At 43.9% G+C, this 8,008-nt stretch overlaps 1 long non-coding RNA gene across 1 annotated transcript; it reads left to right on the forward strand.

Annotated features, from left to right (window-relative positions):
* The first annotated feature begins 234 nt into the window (after nucleotides 1-234).
* Nucleotides 235-1,861, forward strand: LOC127298601 (uncharacterized). Its single transcript, XR_011745907.1, has 4 exons — nucleotides 235-341; nucleotides 439-607; nucleotides 1,520-1,592; nucleotides 1,752-1,861. It is a non-coding gene; the product is annotated as an uncharacterized lncRNA (long non-coding RNA).
* The last annotated feature ends 6,147 nt before the right edge of the window (nucleotides 1,862-8,008 follow it).

Here is an 8,008-nt window from a genome sequence, read left to right on the forward strand (position 1 = left end):
TAAGCCGAGCGCTCTCACTGCGTCACGGCCCCACCCGTTCCAGCCGTTTTCCCGCGCAGCGCCTCGCTCCCGAAAACCCTAGAGCACGCGGAGACGCTCCCCCGCCGCCCAGCTGGCCAATGGCGAAGCCATGGACCCGTACGTCGTCTCCCTGATCCGTGTCCACCATGAGCCCGTCCTCAGCTATAAAAAGCCGCCCACAACCACTCCCTCCTCCACACCGCTCTCTGAGCACTCCACCTCCCCCTCTTAGCCCGCCAGAGTGCCACGGCGCAGCCTCGGCCGCTCCCTCGCCAAGGAAAGCAGGCCTTGCTCGCGGTCACCGCAAGGTGACGTGCAAGGTCGTGCACGCCGTCGACGCCCTCTGCCCCTCCTTTTCCTCTCCAATGCACTCCCCTGTCTCCCACTCATCTAACGCGACCTTTTTCATCTGCCCAGAACCGCCGGAGCATGCCGCCATAGCTGCTGGCGCCCGGAAACAGCTGCGAGCACGGAACCGTCGGGCGGAGCTGCTGCGGGAGAGGGAAACGTCGCTGAGCCGTCCCTGGGCAGCCCCACCTCGTCACCACCCTGCCCAGCCGTCGCCGACTATCACCGCTCGCCGCCGGTAAGCTCCCAGCCGCCCCTGCCCTTTTTTCCGTCCGCTCGCTGGAGGAAGACGAGGTTTCTGGCCGCCAGGACGTGGACGTGCGCCTGCTGGCTGCATGGCCATGAGGCCACGTAGGCCCATGCATGCAAGGCCCAGCAGCTGGCCCTCTTTTCTTTTTAATTGTTTTTTTTCTCTCCCCCTCCACCTGACAATTCCCCCTGGGCCGGCCCAATTTCATTTCCGCACGGCCCAGACCCTTCCCGCCCATTTTAAAAATTTGAAAATTTCTGTTTTGTCTCAAAAACCAGTGGCACCAAAATTTGAATAACTCAAGTTTTACAACCCCAAATTGAATGAAACCAATTGCATTAGATCAGAAATTTCATTATCTTTCCAATGCCACTGGCCCCATATTTTTAGGATTTTTGTACGATTTTTAAGGTATTAAACATGATCTCTGGTCATTGTTTAGTATTTCTAATTCCCAGAATTTAAAAATTAATGTTTTTGTATGCATCCAATTGGGTTAGTCTTGTATGAGTACTGGCCACCTAGGAAAAATAGTGTTAGTCTCTGTTCATGCATACTTGTTACTGTTAGTAATGTGTATGTGTGACATGGGTTGTTGAAGCAAAAAAATTTAGTTTATTTGAAAACTTTAACCACCTCTTTGCATTAAAAATTGGTCAACCAATGTTTTATTGTTGCAAAAAAAAAAAACCTCTGCAACTTATCCTTAGTTCTATTATCTGGCTTAAGTTTTCAAATGGTGTGGAATAATTGTCTACTTCCTTTTTATTGGTAGTGTTTCGTAACAAAATAAGATAAGAAGAATGATTTGTGCTTTTTCCAAAAATGTTTGATTATAAAATATAAATGTTTGTGGTTCCAAACTTATGCACTTTTCCTCTTTCTAATGTTATCTACCAGGGGATACTTAGTTGGGCCATGGTGATGCCGAGAAAGGCATTTGCTAAGTATGATACTCTCATACCTTTACTAGGTAAATAAAATGGGTTCTCTTTTAGTTGCTTGGTAGTATATATAAGTACTTAATATGTTAAACTTAGTAGAGCGATTAGCTTTTGATTGTTGATTGTTGCATGCTTGTTATGATTGGTGCAATGTGTTGATTGTGTTCTTTTATATTTTCCGGCGTTAGATGCGAACAATTCGGAGAAGAAGGAGAAGTGGTTCGGGCGAGGATTTTATTTTATTGTTGGGATTCTTATATTGATGGAGTTGAAGAAGTCCAGGGACAAATAAGCTAAGGCAAGCCATCTTTTGATCTCTTGCTATTTATCCTTCTTGTTGTGTTCATTGTTCCATTATATACTTGGTTCCTTGTATCATGTGTGATGTTTGGTCCTCTACTCTATGCATACTTATTCCCAAGTATGTTGAACCCCTTGTTGATGTTAGGGCATGCTTACCCTAAGCATGTATGCCCCCTTGACCACTTATATTGTCACCTTCTTAGTGGTATAATGATTAACATCATGACCCTTGTTGAATCATCTTAGTTATGATGTCCCTATGCATGCTTATCCTAAGTATGTATGATCCCCTTGACACCTCAATTATCATATCCTTAGTGGTATGATGGCTAGCATCATGCCTTGATGTATCTTAGTTCATCCATAAAACCATAGGTTGGGAACCCCCTTGGAAAAATACCTTGTTGAAAAGAATTTTTGAAAACCTTGGGTGAGTTGGACTTACCCAAGCGTGTGTTTACGAAAGGAAAGGATCTTGGCAAAGATGGTTGGAAAGAAAGTCTTGTTTTCGAAAACTTTGGCGCCTAAGTATTCACCCGTGACAATTAACCCGCGCAACCACAGCTACTCCAAAGTGGGCACGGAGCTTAGCTTGACGTTTGTTCTTCTTAGCATGAGGCACCGCACAACTATACAAGGGTACGGTTACCCCCGAGTCCGGGTTGTCATGGTTGGGACAATAGTATAACGGGAGGCCTTCGGGGCTGACCCGTCCGGAAGACACTATGGGTCTCCTGGCTTGGCGGTGGAGCCACGCTCAAAGGGAGGTGAGCTGCCACGGTGCCGGGGAGGTACATACTCCATAGGGTAGGACCTCTTGCTAAGTCGAATGAGCGAAAGGCTATGTTCGGGTATCCGTCGTGGCATATGTTGTTATGCGGGGATGATGCCCACACGATAGGTATCCGGATAGAGGTGGGGAAAGTGTGCAAACTCTGCAGAGTAAAATCTATTCGAATAGCCGCGTCCGCGGTCATGGACGGTTGGAATGGCTGTTGCTTAGCCTGATGAGTTTTTGGTTTACCAATATTGTTTGGAAAATGAAAGAAAGGAACTTGTTTTCGGAGTACCGGAAGGGTACGGGAATGGTTCGGTTGACCATATGGAGATGGTCGGAAAGGAAACAAAATTGGGTTACCCCCTCCCTAGTGTTTTATGTTGTAGAACTCTTTTGAAGTATCTTCTTAAATAGAGATATAGAGATGTCTTAGATAAATTCTTGAAGTGTCCCCTTCAATCGAGAAGTTGGGATGCTATCTCCACCAAAAACATCTCTTCTCTTCTACCTGCTATATCCACAAGAGAAACTATTCTTCCTCTCTTGTCTTCTTTAGTTAGAATTGGTATCACCTTCTTGATGGTTTGCGAGTACAATTCAAATGTACTCACGGCTTTGTCCCTGGCTATTTACTTGGCCAGACTTGGAGGAGTTCGGCTAATGAAGAAGGATTTTGGACGACGTCTATGCGAGCTAGGAACGTCTTCCCAGTCAGTTGCCTGTAGGGTTATGGCAGATGACTTGGATACTGCGCTGCTGAAGTGATGATGCTACTCTGATGTTTAGTTAGGCCCTTCGAGGCTATTATGTAAGTATTGGTCATGTGACCATGTTGTAATTTTCTTATTCCGCTTTGTAACGGATGGTGTAATTTGATATCAGTTCGGTTATGTGTTCACGACACACTGATCATGGGATCGTGAACTGTATACATAACAGGGAATTTCGGACAGCTAGTCCGGGGTCCCCACAGAGCTGGTATCAGAGCTATCCTGACTGTAGGAGACCTTAGTTAGCATGGACGTTAGTTAGGAAAAAGTATTGGGAGAAACTATTTATGAAACAAATTGTTTCTTTAGTCGGAAGTATAGCTTCTACTCCTCTTATTTATTCAAGACTTCTAAATTCTTATCTCTCTGCTTTATAAAAAGGTTTGAAAATTCTTGCTCTATTGTCTCATCCACTTCAAACCTACATATTGGACGATGTCCCCGACTCAGACCCGGAGACTCAAAGTCGAAGATGGATCAACCTTTTATGAAGTCTCACGTATCTCCAACGACAACTATTGAAGGTTGGATGCCGACTTAGTCGTGCTCATGTAGGGATGATAAGATCATGTCTTTGGTTGTCACCAAAGTATGTCAAGGAGCTGACCTTGTTCCTCCGTGGACTTGCACTTTCGCAGTCGTCTGGGATCAAGTCCTCAGTTCTTGACTAGTAATTTTCAGGCCAGCCACCGGAAGTTGCAACTTTGGGAGTACCTCAACAACTACCCCTCTGAAGACCTCACGTCCCCGAGATGTTTACAACAAAAGACTGCACAGTTTTCGCCTCCACCTCAACATCGAGGAATCAACACTAGGCCGCAGCACCACCCTCTACTTCGAGAATCCTTGTTGAAGACGATGTCAACAAGATGAAGACGCCAACATATGTGACCAGCCCCAAAAACCAATAGGATGGATAGGACAAACTCAATCGCTTTGATTGAGCTACCCCCGCGCAGTAGGAATTTCTGGGTACTTAGAGTACCATGTCTGGTGTGATGATTGCTTGTAGTTCCCTCGTGTGCTGTCTTGAGTGTTTTTATCTGTTTGTCGTGTGCATGATTTTCTTGGTCCTTCGGTTTGGAAAACACTCTTAGTGGGATAACCTAGCATAGGAAGCCTCCCTAAGATGTTTTCACTCCCTTCTACCTCGCTGTTAAAATGCTAACTGCTAGTTTTTGGATAAGTTAGCGCTGTGGACAGTTGATTTTCGACCGTCAGAAAAACCTAACCCAGACCCCTATCTACGCCGACTACCTTCAAGGTCAGCTGAAGCATCTCTACTACGCGAAGAAAGCGGAAGCCCCTACCTTTAAGAGTGACTGCACCTCGGCGAGAAGACATACTAACTTGGTCTAACCTTGGAGTAATCGCGCTAACCTCGAGGATATCTTCCTGAAACCACCCTCTAACACACCGTCTAACAAGCTGAACAATAGCGTCAAAGCCAAGCTACATCACATGGTTCATCTGGTCCTCATCAAGTGAAGCTCCTGGAGATACCTCAAGACTCAAGATTAGGTGTATTTTACCCGTTCACTTCTTAACTGGTATAAGTCAGCATCGACCCGCAAGTTGAAGATTGTCTTCGACGACCTTTGTTGCTGCTTCATGTGGATACCAACCAGGCGTTTCATCAACATACTAACTTACCGCGCGTACTATGGTCTAGTAAACACCGTGTTTACCTATTGAAGCCGTGGTCTACACGTCTCCCCCAAAGATCCTTCTACTGAATACGGAAGATCGACGACTTCTTCAGAAGCCCAGGCAGAGCCACAAGGCAGAAGCTCAGAGTTTTTCCGGAACCCCCGCTGAAAAATCCTAAGGGTGGAAGACTTCGTCTTCCACTAAGTTAAGCTAACTCTAAAAAGTTTCCAACCCTACTAAAACACCGTTGAGAACTTGGGATACACTAACGCCTGCTTGGAGTAGTCAACCTCTTCACGAAGCTTGCCATCGCAGACTCTAATCGTGTCTCTCGGAAGCAGAAGTGATGCCCCTGGCGATAACGACACGTCTACAGAAGAATGGAGCCTAACTTTAATTAAACTTTACAACCCCTCTAGTTATACGCTTAGTAATCTCGGGACGAGATTATTTTAAGGGTGGAAGAGCTGTCACACCCCAACTTTTGCAACCATGTTTAGTTGTCCTTAGTGCAAAAATCAGGAGGAACAAAAACTTTTTCCACAAACTAATTAAGATGAATTTCCTTGATCTGTCTGATGAATTGCCCTGATCTGTCTGGTGAATTGCCTTGATCCGCTGGTAGTTCAATTGTCTTGTTTTGCTTGTTGAGTTTTGACTTGAGCTACCCCAAAGAATAACACCTCTAGTTGTAGAAGAACATAGCAGCTCACTAAATAAAACACATGTGTGGCCCTTTGAAATTCTTTTCCTTTCCTTGCTAAAACCTTAAACCCTATGCTTGGTGTTTTCCCATAAATACCTCAACACACAATTTCTAGTCTCCAGAAAAAAATAGTGAAGCTATGGCCATTCTTATATTACCTTAACCTCCTATCTTCAAAAGTATTGGCACTTTATGTCAAATCACAAAACCTCTTTTGTTTTGTCCTATGACTCAAGATCTTAAGATCTTGCCAAAATCTTTTCCTTTTTAAATTGGCTATGGTCACCTTAGATCATAGTATCACAAAAGGGTTTCTAAAAGATATTTTGTTTTTACAAAGAGTATTTACCAAATAGCTTACCCTTACTTTGTGTGGTTTTAAGGTTTTATAAAAGCTTTTATGTGTAGTTTTGGGTTTAGTAAAGAAAGATGGAATGATCCATATTTTAATCTATCTTTTTTTGGATCATTGAACTTTTATAAAACCCCTCATCTTTTTACAAACAAAACCATATGTATTTAAGACCAATAAAACTACTTTCACTATTGTTTTGTTTATTTAAAAAAGGAGTTTTGAAGATGTTATTTCTTCACTCATTTTTTTCAACTTTATTTCTATACCTCTATCTAAATTTTGTGCTCGTCTCTCACTTAGTCACTTAAAACTATCTCTCCCCCTTGCTCATCAAACTTATTTACAAAAATGTTTTTTTGGGTATATGTTATCAAGAAAAGAGTGGGGGGTAATACCTCATTACTTTCCAAGTATTATTTTCATAAAACTATATTCCTATTTTATTCTCTTTTTTACTAAATGCTTCAAATGATGGTCCTATCATTTCATACCTCCAAACAAATAAACTTTAAGAATGGAAAATTTATGCACGTCCCACATTTGGCAATTGGAAAGAGGGGGTGACTAGCCCAAAAACCAGTTTGGTTGTTTTTCAAAAATAAAAAAATAAAATACCCTTTCTACCTCTTCTCGACCACTCTTTTTAATTTAAATAGAGGCTCGGAAATTCAATTCGGCTCCCGGGTGCGTATGCTCCCTATACCGAAAAATTATATTTCGAGTTGTCGAAAAAATTTAACAAAAAATTCTACATGTACATCTCCATAATATATGTGCATTCATCAAGTTTCACGAAAAATCAATATATTTTGTGGTCTATGTAAAAAAGAGAAAATTTATCTTGTAAAAAACATTATTTTTAGCACTGAGTTTTGTCTTTTTTACACACGTCACATGACAAGTCCATTTTTTATGAAACAACTTTGTGAGCGCGTAGCACGTGAAGATGTACGTGCGAATTTTTCGTTTCAATTTTTTTTAAATTTAAAATATGTGTAAGATGAATTTCAAAATAGAGGGAGCATATGCTCCCATGTTCCAAAACACCACTCTACTAAACCTTTTCTGAAAAAAACTAAGAACTTGTGGACCTTTACACCGCACACCAAGCATCACGTAACACTAGTAAAAAAAACATCACTTGTATTGTTTAATCCATCTCAAAATCCTATTTCGGGGAAAAAAAAAATTGACCAAACCCCTTTTTCATCATCTCTTCGAAACCAACCCGTGTCCTTTTTGCCCTCCTTTTTTTTCAGCCATCTACCTCACACTCTCTTCTCTATATCAGCCAACCGTGCTATATCTTGTTTTGCATGGAAATCATGAGGAAGAGAACTTGGCCGGGGCAAGTTTTCACGAAAGCTTGTGCTTACCTCTGCCCAGTCCGATACCACTAGACCTAGCTAACCTAGACTACCAGGGAACGCACCCAGGCCAACACACACCAGCCGTATCACCACCAGATCATGCCAGAACACGCCCAGAACGCTACGGCCACTCCCAGAACGCGAGCACGATCCCAAGCTCAAGCGACCGTTGCAGGATGCGCTCGTCCACACACAAGCACGCAGCGATATCACCTCGCTGACGGCAGCACGCCCGCGTCATCACCCGCTCTGCTACTGACGTCACCCTCGGCGCGGCATTAAGCCGAGCGCTCTCACTGCGTCACGGCCCCACCCGTTCCAGCCGTTTTCCCGCGCAGCGCCTCGCTCCCGAAAACCCTAGAGCGCGCGGAGACGCTCCCCCGCCGCCCAGCTGGCCAATGGCGAAGCCATGGACCCGTACGTCGTCTCCCTGATCCGTGTCCACCATGAGCCCGTCCTCAGCTATAAAAAGCCGCCCACAACCACTCCCTCCTCCACACCACTCTCTGAGCA

The sequence above is a fragment of the Lolium perenne genome, chromosome 5 (genome assembly GCF_019359855.2).
Source record: "Lolium perenne isolate Kyuss_39 chromosome 5, Kyuss_2.0, whole genome shotgun sequence".
Taxonomy (NCBI): Eukaryota; Viridiplantae; Streptophyta; class Magnoliopsida; order Poales; family Poaceae; genus Lolium; species Lolium perenne.